General features: G+C 48.0%; 1 protein-coding gene across 2 annotated transcripts in view; it reads right to left on the bottom strand.

Moving 5' to 3' along the window:
- mboat1 (membrane bound O-acyltransferase domain containing 1) overlaps positions 1 to 12,170 on the bottom strand; it is a 58,753-nt gene extending 46,583 nt beyond the window's left edge. Inside the window, exon 1 of one of the 2 annotated variants that reach the window (XM_042332527.1) lies at positions 12,136 to 12,170. The gene's annotated coding sequence lies outside the window, so the exon portion shown is untranslated. The remainder of the gene's footprint in view (positions 1 to 12,135) is intronic. The other variant, XM_042332529.1, reaches the window with a different exon arrangement.
- Between the last annotated feature and the right edge of the window lie 290 nt (positions 12,171 to 12,460).

Genomic DNA, 12,460 nt, shown 5'->3' with positions numbered 1-12,460 from the left:
CCAGATCAACAAAGCTCGTTTCCTCTTTTTATATTGAAAAAACTTTTCTCAAAGCTTTCCTTTAAGAATTATTTTTGCAGGGAAGGGAGCTAGGCAACTGTCCAACTGGGGAGTTTAACAAGGCATTTGTGGGGTTCATTCAGTGCGCATTTTGCAGAGGGAGGGGTTGGGAATGCCGGCCAGCTTCCCCCTTCTCGCATTCAGCAGCAGTTTCGGATGCTGACTGATCTGAGGTGGATTTGCAGCATTTTATATTTATTAAGTCTGTCGCCTGCTGCCTGAACTGCAATAACCCCCCCCAGCCTGTTACCTGAGGAACCACCTTTGCTTGGTTGACTCATAAAAAGACCGTTTCAAGTTACCACCTTTCTGGTTCATTCTGTGGCTTCACGTTGTCCGTGTAATCTGCAGATCCAATGCACTCTCACCTTGATTTTTTTGGGGGGGTTAAGTCACCATACAGGTTGCATCCTAGGTCACTGAGGGAAGGGTGGAAATAACACCTTTCAATCCTCCTTGGACACTGGGGTGGTGCCAGAGATCTGGAGGGTTGCAAATGTTACTACCCTGTACAAAAAGGACAGAAGGATAACCCGGGAACTACAGGCCAGTCAGCCTAACGTCAATAGTGGGGAAACTTCTAGAGACTATAATCCGGGACAAAATAAATTTTCACTTTGAAAAATATGGGTTAATAAAGGACAGCCAACTGGATTTGTTATAGGCAAATCCTGAATAACAAACCTGATAGAGCTTCTTGATGAAGTAGCGGAGAGAGTTGATGTAGTTTATATAGATTTTCAAAAGGCGTTTGGTGAACTGCGAAATAGAAACCCACAGTATTAAAGGAACAGTGCAGCATGGATACAGAACTGACTGAGACACAGAAAGCAGAGAGTGGTGGTGATCAGTTGTTTTTCGGACTGGAGGGAAGTGTGCAGTGGTGTCCCCCAGGGCTTGGTATTGGGACCACTGCTGTTTTTGATCTATATAAGTGACCTGGACTCGGGTATAGGGTGTACGATTTCCAAGTTTGCAGATGATACTAAGCAAGGAAAACTAGTAAACGGTTAGGAGGATAGTAGCAGACTGCAAGAGGACAGAGATAGACTGGTAAAATGGGCAGACATGTGGCAGATGAAGTTTAACGTGGAGAAATGCAAAGTGATGCATTTTTGGAGGAAGAATGAGGAGAGGCAATATAAGCTGATGGTAGAATCTTAAAGGGGGTGAAGGAACCCCCTGGGGGTTCATATAAATAATTATTTCGGGAAGACAAGTTTACAGGTCTACGGGAAGAGGGTGGGGGAATGGAATTGATTTGGGTAGCTCTTTTAAAAGAGTCGGCACAGACACGATGGGCCGAATGGCCTCCGTCTGTACTGTATAATTCTATGATTCTATGATAATAACAATCATTGTGGAGTCCTGTAGCTCAGTGGTTAGAGCACTCGCTTTGCAAGCGAGAGACCTGAGTTTAATTCCAGGCAGGTCAGGGCGAAACCTTGGGCAAGTTTCCTTACTCCACACACAGCCCAATAATAATCCCTCCAAAAAAAACCAAAACAATAATACATTGGTTATTTTCAATCTACGACTGTTTGTGGAACATTGCTGTGCGCAATTGGCTGCCGCGTTCGCCCACAAATATACAGTCAATTCACTTTACAATGTGTTCTGTGAAGCGCTTTGGGACGTCCTCCCGACGTGAAAAGCGCTATATCAAATGCAAGGATTATTATTATTATCATAATAATCCTTGCTTTGATATAGCACTGTATCACATCATTGAGACATCCCAAAGCACTTCACAGAATATTCTGTAAAGTGAATTAACTGATTATTTTGTAGGTGAAACGCGGCAGCCAATTACGAAACAAACAGTCGCTGATTGAGTGACCAAATTATTTTTTTTCAAAGGGATCTCAAAGCACATCACAGAATATACTGTAAAGTGGTTTGTCCATGTATTTTGTGGGTAAAATACCCAAGAGGGTTCGTATTTGGTTGGATTGCTACCCCCTTCAATTAAATAAGTCTGTTCAAAAGGTGTCAATCATGAATCGGCTAGTTCAGTAATACTGTCAATGTCCACGCAATTGTTCTTTAATATATTTGCACGTTCTCTAAATCAATGAAGAAGGAAATATCCTCCCCGTTTTGTAAAGGGAAAAAGAGAGGATCACTGACAGCTTGACAATGTGACAATTCAAAAAAATGCCCTGATCATTTGCATTGAATATTGGTGTAACATCACCTTGCCCTGTGGAGTAATGGGAAAGCGACCAGATGACAGTGGATATGCTTCCCCATTGGAAAAGATATCAGGAGTACATGTGGCACTAACATGCCTCCTAGTGGCCTTCTGCAGCGAGGCATTTAAAGATGCCAAGCACCTGTACAGTAATAGTTTGTTCATCGGGTGATTTGATGGGTGCGCCAATTTTTATCTGAATCCCAGAACTAGGGAAATTATCCAGGTTTTCTGTTTCTGATCATTGTCCCATGACTTCTGTTGGATGAGAGCAGAATTGGGTGTAGCTATTATATTCCCTGTAAAAACAAAGAAAAACACAAAAATGGAAAATATCCTTAAATCCTTAAACTCTGGCCACACTAAAATATTTAGAAAAAATGTAAATAAGTGATCGTGCTTTTTATGTGTATCTTATTCAGAGAGGATGAGTGTTTGGTATGGAGCACAGAAAAATGTCTCAGCAACGTAATACAATTTGCCTTTCTGAAATTGGGATTAAAGAACATTATTGGTGAAAGGGCCTCACCCTGTTCATAGTTATTGAGCGTATTGATTAGGGCACTTGCCTCGCAAGCGGGAGGATGTAGTTCGATTCCCGGGCAGGGCAAAATGTAAGGAAAGTTTTGCTCACAAAATATACAGTCAATTCACTTTACAGTATATTCTGTGAACCGCTTTGAGACATTTCAAAGACGTGATAAGGTTCTATATCAAATGCAAGGATTATTATTATTACTCCACACACCTCTGTTTACCTAGCAGTAAGTAGGAAGCTGGTTGTTAGTCGATTGACAGATCGTTTTTCCATGTGTAATAATACCTTCAAAAACAATAATAATATGGTCACTCAATCTGCAATTGTTTGTGGGGCACGGCTGTGCACAAGTTGCTGCTGAGTTTCACCCACAAAATATACAGTCACTATATTTTACAGTATATTCTGTGAAGCGCTTTGAGACATCTCAAAGACTTAATAAGGCGCTATATCAAATGCAAGGATTATTATTATCATTGTACAGACGATAGGTGCCTGAATATTAAAGTGTTAAATTTCCTGGTGTCAGCAAATTGTACTCAATTGCTTTGTGTAAATCATTTGCTTACGCTGCAAAGTGCTTCTGCTTGTAATGACATTACAAAATAATCCTATTTTACATTCCTGCTTAATTTTAGTTGCTGGTAATATTTTTCTGATTGTTTAAGTACCTGTAAAAGTCATTTATACTCAGTTATGTCTTCAGTATGCAGTGTTATTTTTCCCTCAATGCCAGATTTTTTATTCCAGTTCAGAAATAGTTGACCCCAAGCATGTGTTCAAGAGAAGCAAGTGAGGAAGTAACTTCCCTTTCCTCTCCAAGGTCCTGGAACGAGTTGTTGCTTCCCAGCTTCGCTCCTTCCTCTCCTGCACTCCCTTCATGAACCCCTCCAATCGGGTTTCCGTGCCGCCCACAGCACAGAAACAGCCCTGGTCAATGTGACAAATGATATTCTGTCCATCTGCAACCAGGGCTCCCTCTGCCTCCTCGTCCTCCTTGACCTCTCTGCTGCTTTCGACACCGTTGACCACTCTATCCTCATCCTTCATGGCTGTGTCCTTGACTGGTTCAGATCCGATGTCTCACACCACCTCTACTTCATCTCCACAAATGGCTTCTCCTCTAGCCCCCACACCGTTTCGTGCGGCGTTCTTCGGGGCTCTGTCTTTGGTCCCGTCTCTTCAATATCTAAATGCTCCCTCTTGGTGACATCATCTGCAGATATTTGGTCAACTTCCACATGTATGCGGATGACACCCAACTGTATCCCTCTGCCTCCATCCTTGACTCCAGGATCACTGCTGTCCTGACAGAATATTTGTCAGACATCAAGTCCTGGATGAGAGCTAACTTCTTCAGTTGAACGTCAACAAGACCGAGACTCTCCTGATTGGCTCCTGTCAGCGCCTCCTCACCTCAGGCACTGACAGCATCACCATCCATGGTTGCACTCTCCACCTTACTAAGCCAGTCCACAACATTGCATCTTGTTTGACCCTCAACTATCCTTTCTACTCCACATCTGTGCCACGACCCGCTCTGCCTTCCCCCACTTCCGTAACGTCGCCCGGCTCCGCCACTGTCTCCCACCGCAGGCCGCCGAAACCCTCATACAAACCTTCATTACATCGAGGTCTGACTATGTAAACTCCTTGCTTGTCGACCCTATCAACCCCATCCTCGCCCGACTTCACTGCTTCCCCCCCGCCCTCCACGATCCCAACCCTCAGCTCGGGTCCGAAACTCTGACTGTCCAGCGCCTTGGGACGTCCTCCAGATGTGAAAGGCGCTATATAAATATAATTTTGTTGTTGTTGTAATGAGATTTAATCCAGGAGGAAAATAATTCAGGAGATGGATACACAGGATTGGATTGACCAGACAAACTATTGTCATAAGGAACTCTTTGATGAGGCGAATAGATGGCGAGTTGATGTTAAAATCAATAAAGCTGTGTGCAACTTACAGAAGACAAACGTGAGGGATACACAAAAATAGTAATAGCAAAAATATTGCAATATTGCAATAGCCGATCATTGCAATGTCTTAAAGTGTTTCACAGGAATTACAGGACAGTAAAGTGGATTAAAGCATTTTGTGGGTGAAACAAGTAAGGAAAAGGGGAAGGGAGTCAATCTAGTTATATTGTGTTTGAGATACACAATATCATCAACTGAAATGTCTGAGAAATGTGCAGTTGGTGGGCAGATTTAAGGCACAGCTGATGATATCTGGTTTGCTTCCAGTATTATCTCAGAGCTTGGACATAACAAGTAATATAATTTAGTTTAATGACTGGTTAGATCAAGAGTGTGAGCATTAAGCATTAAGAATTGGAAATTTGGAGAGAAAATGGAGAGCTAAGGTCATTAACCTTGAGTTAAAGTTGGAGTTCAAGGTAAAGGGGAAATAACAAGAGAGAAAATTTAATCAGCAGCAAAATAATCAAAGAAATATGGATTCAAGTAATCAATTTCAAAGAAAAGGCAAGACCAGGCAATGAGACAAAGAGGTTAAGGGAAAGACCATCATTGGAAGTAAATTAATGTGTGCCAGAAGCATTCAAAATTAATTGATTATTGAAACAGCAATGGCAACTGATCTTAATGACGTAGGAATCACACAAACATGGCTTAACTCAGACTGTAGAATCTGCAATACCACAAGGATACAACAAAAACAACTTCAACAACCACAACTTGCATTTATATAGCGTCTTTCACGCGGGGTAGCGTCCCGGAGAGCTTCACAGTGGCGGAGTCTTCCAACGAGCCAAGGGGAGAGAGGGGGGGGGGAGGTGACCATAAGCAGTCCTTTGTGGAGTCCTGTAGCTCAGTGGTTAGAGCACTCGCTTTGCAAGCGAGAGACCTGAGTTCAATTCCAGGCAGGTCAGGGCGAAACCTTGGGCAAGTTTCCTTACTCCACACGCCTAATAATAATCCCTCCAAAAAACAAAAAAAACAATAATTAAATTGGTCATTTTCAATCTATGACTGTTTGTGGGACATTGCTGTGCGCAATTGGCTGCCGCGTTCGCCCACAAATATACAGTCAACTCACTTTACAGTGTGTTCTGTGAAGCGCTTTGGGACATCCTCCCGACGTGAAAAGCGCTATATCAAATGCAAGGATTATTATTATTATAAGCACGATCAAAAAGGAAGGTCTTTAGGCGGGATTTGAAGGTGGGGAGGAAGGGGGCAAGGCAGAGGGATCGAGGGAGAGACAACAATCACTTGCATTTACATAGCGCCTATCACACTATTGTTCCGGAGCGCTTGATATAGGACATTCAAAAATAGGAAGATAGGGAGTTCACTAAAAGGTAGCCTTAGAGATGAACTAATCTAATAACATTCATCATATGACTCAGGGAGTTTAGAGGAACATTGTTAAACAGAGGGTGATGAGAATGTGAAACTCATTGCCAGAAGCTGTGGTTAAAACAGAAATCATCAGCCTCTTTAACACCAACAACAACAAGATTACATTTGTATAGCGCCTTTCACGTCGGGAGGACGTCCCAAGGCGCTGGACAGTGTACAGCATTTCAGACTCAAGCTGGGGTCAGGGAGGGAGAAGGGAGGAGAAGGGGGGTGACCGATGGCATGGTCGAAGAGAGGGTCTTGAGGCGGGACTTGAAGGAGGCTAAGGAGGAAACAATGCATACATGAGGGAGAAGGCAATCGAGGGGTATGCAAGAGGCGTGGAGCTTGGTTAAGGGTGTTACAGCACCAACACAGGCCATTTCAGCCAACCAGTCCACCCTTGGTTAACGTAATCGAATCCTCATTGCAGGGTTTGGACCCCAGAAGAAGAAGCTTCCTTATCCTTAAATAGTGCCATGGGATTTTTAACATCTACTCAGTTTAACATCTCTGACAATGCAACCCACCCCCCCGCTCTGCATTGGAGTGTCAACCTGGAATACGCGAGTTCAAGTGCTGATGTAGGGCTTGAACTCACTACCTTCTGACTAAGAGATGAGATGAGATAGCTACTAACTGAGCCACGCTGACACACATCTAAAATTATCTGTAGATACTAACTTATTTGGTTTGATAAAGGAAGAAGGACCATTTTAGTGAAGCAATTACATTAGAATGTTATAGCACCAACTCGGGCCATTTCAGCCAACCAGTCCGCCCTGGTGTTTATAAGCGCTCCGAGACCCTGCCCCGTGTGCAAGACATGATTTAAATGCAAGATGTTGTTATAATCCACGTGAGCCATTGACAGTGCTATCAATGGCAAGCTCTTCTGTTTTAGCTGGTTAGACTCCAAAAGTCTAAAAAAAAGTCAACTCCAAAAGTACCCCAAGCCTGGGCTCTTGCCAACCTGCATCTAATACTCTCCGGAATTAGGTAAGCAGGATGCTTCCCTCCAAGGAGAGAGTGTGCTTTCCATTCCAACAATCTCTCTCTGGATTTCCATGTGAGGTGGAATGCGTGGAATTCTCAGTTTGGTTACTCTTAAGCATGGTGAGATGTTTCTGCATGTGTCAGACACCCGGCTGACCAAAACAAATGTGTTCTACCCCTCTCGCATAGCCCTTGATTGCCTTCTCCTCATGTACGCATCATTTCTTCTTAAAGAGGCTGATGATTTCTGCTTTAACCACAGCTTCCGGCGATGAGTTTCACATTCTCATCACCCTCTGTTTAACAATGTTCCTCTAAACTCCCTGCGTCATTAGATGAATGTTATTCGATTAGTTGTTAGCTGCTATTAATGTTATTAGATTAGTTATTCCCCATGACCCACACCATGCTACGCTGACCACCGCCCACCCCCCCCCCACCCACTCTTAGTCTTGGAGTGTGCACTTTGCTCTGCAAATCCTCCATCACACCCACTGTGGCAGACCCGGCTGACTGTCCAACAGCAGCCACCCTCCTGATTGCTCCACCCCCTACCTCTGCCGCAAGGCCCATCGGTCCCTGACTCGGGGACAAACCTCTCCTCCCTCATCGATATCCCCACCATTCCTCTCAATCCTCCCCCTCCCTCGTCTCGCCTATTCCTCCACCACCAACTATCCCCTCCATATTGGCCTACAAAATGTCCGCTCCCTCTCCAGCAAAACACTCACCATCCAAGACCTCATTGTCGATGAAAACATCGACATCCTCGCCCTCACTGAAACCTGGGTCACCCCAGATGACACCTTCCCCCTGACCAAGGCCCCACCATCTGGCTACACCTTCCACCATACCCCACAACCTAACCGCCGTGGTGGCAGTGTGGCTCTCATCTCCCGGTCCTCACTCAGCCTATCCCCTTACTCTTTCAGAACCTTCCTCTCCTTTGAGCACCTTACCCTCTACCATGTCCATGGCCACCTGCTTGACCTGGTGATTACCTGGGTCTCGAATATCACCAACAATGCCATCTTAATTTCCCTTAACTCCTCAATTCCTCTCCTGACGGCCACCCAACCCACCTCCATCTACTATCACTCCTAGAAAAAAATCTCCCCCGCCTCCCACTCTGCTGCCTTGGGAGTCATCTGAACTCCTTCCCTCTGGGCTTCCTCCCGCAATGACCTCTTCTCCCCTTGCCCCCTTCACTTCCTGAACCATTTCTTACTCATGGAAGTCAGCCTGGTACACCAGCCACCTCTGCTCCCTTAAGGCTCAAGTGCATGCACTGAACACACCAGGCTCAAATCCAACTTAACAGTCCATCGGCAGATCTGGCTGGACCACATCAAATCTTACGTCTCCGCCCTCGCCTCCGCTAAATCGTCCTTCTTCTCCAAGACCAAGGACAACCCCAGGCTCCTCTTCTCCATCACCAACTGGCCCCTCCACCCACCCTCTCACAGCTCGCCCATCCTCTCCTCCAATGCCAACTGCGAGATGCTGGACTTCCTCGAAAGTCGAGGGAATCCACTCAGCTGCCTCTGCCCTTCCTCCCCATCTCCCCCCTCACAGCCTTCCCCTACCCATCCCTCCTTCCGCACCTTCAAACCTGTCTTCCCCTCCTCTCTCATCGCCACCATAACCCACATGAAACTGATCACGTGCTCCATCAATCCCACCCATACCCTTCTCCTTACCTCCCAGCTCCATATCCTTGCTCTCCTACTCAAACATCATAAACCTCTCCCTGTTTGCTGGTACCATACCCACCCCGCTGAAAACTGCCGACATCACCCCTATCTTTCAAAAAAAGCCTCCCTGGGCCCATCATCGCTCTCAAACTACTGCCTCATCTCCAACCTCCCTTTCTTTTCCAAGGTCCTGGAATGATATGTTGCTTCCCAGCTTTGCTCCTTCCGCTCCCGCCACTACCTTCATGAACCCCTCCAATCAGGTTTCCGTGCCGTCCACAGCACAGAAACAGCCCTGGTCAAAGTGACAAATGACATTTTGTTCACCTGCGACCAGGGTTCCCTCTGCCTCCTTGTCCTCTCTAATGCCTTTGATACTGTTGACCACTCTATCCTCCTCCACTTCTCCTCTCACCTCAACCTTCATGGTTCTTGAATGGTTCAGATCCTACCTCTCACACCGTCTCCACTTCATCTCCACAAATGGCTTCTCCTATAGCCCCCATACCATCTTGTGCAGAGTTTCTCAGGGCTCTGTCCTTGGTCCACTCCTTTTCAACATCTATGTGCTCCTCTTGGTGACATCATCATAATAATAATAATCCTTGCATTTGATATAGCGCTTTTCACGTCGGGAGGACGTCCCAAAGCGCTTCACAGAACACACTGTAAAGTGAATTGACTGTATATTTGTGGGCGAACGCGGCAGCCAATTGCGCACAGCAATGTCCCACAAACAGTCGTAGATTGAAAATGACCAATTTATTATTATTTTTGTTTTTTTGGAGGGATTATTATTAGGCGTGTGGAGTAAGGAAACTTGCCCAAGGTTTCGCCCTCTGCCTGGAATTGAACTCAGGTCTCTCGCTTGCAAAGCGAGTGGTCTAACCACTGAGCTACAGGACTCCACAAACACGAGGTCAATTTCCACATGTATGCTCTCTATCTCTAACTCTCTGCCTCCACCCTCGACCCCAGGGCCACTACTGTCCGACAGAATGTCTGTCAGGCATCAAGTTCTGGATGAAAGCCAACTTTCTACAGTTGCACGTCATCAAGATGCACCTCACTGAGCCAGTCCGGAACCTTGGCATCTTGTTTGACCCTCCAACTATCCTTTCTACCCCACATCTGTGCCAGGACTCGCTCTGCTTTTCCCTACCTCCGCAACATCGCCCGGCTCCGCCACTTGTCTCACACAGCAGGCCGCTGAAACCCTCATCCACACATCCATAACATCCAGGCTCGACTACGCAAACTCCCTGCTTGTCGGCTCTCCCATCACACAGAGGATAGTTCAAGATCCTGCTCCTCACCTTCAAAGCCCTCCATGGCTTTGCTCCCACCTAACCTCCTACCTGTTCCCTCTGCTCAGTTAGCTCCAGCCTGCTTCACGACCCCCTGCCTTGCCCACCCCACCATTGGCAGGCGGGCCTTCTGCCACTCTGTCCCCACCCTTGGAACTCCATCCCACAGTCCCTCCTTCCCGCTCCCTCCCTCCTTCCCTCCCTCGCCTCCTTCAACAACAACAACAAGATTGCATTTATTGAGCGCCTTTCAGGTCGGGAGGACGTCCCAAGGCGCTGTACAGTTGGGTCGGGACCTGAGCAGAGGGGAAATGGTCAGGGTGAGGGGAGGGAAGGGAGGGAGGGAGCGAGGAGGGGGTAGAGAGTTGAGAGGGGAGCTGAAGGCTCGGTCAAAGAGAAAGGTCTTGAGACCGGCCTTGAAGGAGGAAAGGGAGGAAGCGGCGAAGGCACTGGAGGATGGAGTTCCAGAGCCTCGGGGCTGAGAGGCTGAAGGCCCGTCCACCGATGGTAGGGCAGTTGGGGCGGGGGATGTGGAGCAGACCGGAGCCAGAGGAACGGAGGGTACGGGCAGGTAGGTAGGGGGATAGGAGGTCGGAGAGGTCAAGACCCTCCTCTTTGACCATCCCTTCAGTCACCCTCCCCGATCCCCACCCGCAGCTCGGGTCCGAAACACTGACCGTCCAGCGCCTCGGGACGTCCTCCCGACGTGAACGGCGCTGCGTACCAATGCAATTTTGCTGCTGTCATTCTCCGTGAGTGACGTTATCAGACGGATCCTCATCCCAACATTTCAACAAAAAAAAAACCCTATCGTAAAACACTTAAGAGAGACACAAACCTCAATCTAAAAAACATGTGGGAGTACATATCTTTTTTTTTAAAAAAAAACCCCATCAGAGCTCGGGACTGACTTGTTGCTCCCCTTTTGGGCGGAGGCCCTCTGACGGCTGATTGGGGGGCAGCTGCGGACATGTGCAGAAGGACAGCCTATGAGCCGAACCCCGACTGCCCTTTGGTGAAATCCTCAAGAAGTGGTCAGCAACGGCGACAGAGAGGGGCGCTGCTCGCAAAGTGCACGGTGCCCGCCCTCTGCAGTGCACGGCTGTGGGGCGGCGGGCGGGCGGGCGGGCGGGTAGGGCGGGCGCGGGCGGGCGGGGCGCGGGCCCCGCCCAGTGCCGCGTGCGTCCCCAGCCCCGGCCTGTGCGCACGTGTCGTGTCGCGTCGCGTCGCGCGGCGCGAGGGAACCCCCCCCACCTCCGGGTCAAAGTGCGCTGGCGCGGGGGAACCACCAGGCGGGGCGGGAGCGTCCCCGGGCGCCATGGCAACGGAGAACGCCGTGACGCGGAGGGGAGGGCGGGGTTTCCAACTCCGCCCACATTACCCAACAGCCCCCGCGGCCGCCGGCCAATCGGGAGAGGGCGGGATGCAAATGAGGTTTGAAAAATCCGCGGGAACGGGCGAGCAGGGGATCACCTTCTCCATTCATTGCTTCCAGTTCAGTTTAGTTTATTTCATTTCAATTCATCCGCCGCCTTTTCTCTCTCTCTCTTTCTTTTTCTCTCTCTCTCTCTCTCTCTCTCTCACTCACTGCCTGCTCTGTGCTGGGTTTGTTTCGTTTTTATTTTTTTTTAAAAAAAAATGTATTTGTTGTTATTATTAGAACTGAGTGTTTATCTGGAAAAGGAACTTTGAAACACTTTTCTCTCTCTCTTTTTTTTTTGCATCTGCCTTCTCCTTCCCTCCTCCCACCACCATCACCCTTCCTCCTCCTCCTCCTCTTCCTCCTCCTCCTCCTCTCCCTCAAAATCCTCCTCTCACCGAGAGGAGCTGAGTCGAGCCGAGCCGACCCGCCTTGGCGGAATCTGGGGATATTTTACCCGGATCCAGGAGGAGAGGAGGAGGAAGAATTGACAAAGAAGAAAAAGATTTTTTTTAAAAATAGATATATATATATATATTAGAAAAAAAACAACAACCCACCTCTGCAGCAGGTTCCCCGGCGGCCAGAATAATAATGCGGAAAGGCTGGTCTCGGCTGGAGGTGGGGGGGGGGGTGGTGCTGGTGGGTGGGGGGGGGGTTGTCTCTCTGGCGGTGGAGGACGTGACGGTGACCGGCTTCCCCCGGGCGGGGGGGGGGGGGGGGGAGAGCGGGAGGGGGCGCGGCTGCTGCTGCTGGTGGTGGTGGCGGCGGCGGAGGAGGAGGAGGAAGGACTCCGGTAAATGAGCTTCGTTTCAATTCGTGCAAAAAAAAAAATCCTCGGGTTGTCGGGCGGACTGCAACCATTTCCCTCCACTCGCCTTCTCT

The sequence above is a fragment of the Callorhinchus milii genome, unplaced genomic scaffold (assembly GCF_018977255.1).
Source record: "Callorhinchus milii isolate IMCB2004 unplaced genomic scaffold, IMCB_Cmil_1.0 Scaffold2, whole genome shotgun sequence".
NCBI classification, from domain to species: Eukaryota; Metazoa; Chordata; class Chondrichthyes; order Chimaeriformes; family Callorhinchidae; genus Callorhinchus; species Callorhinchus milii.
The sequence above is the reverse complement of the archived record's forward strand: the minus strand, read 5'-3'. Positions and strand labels throughout refer to the sequence as shown.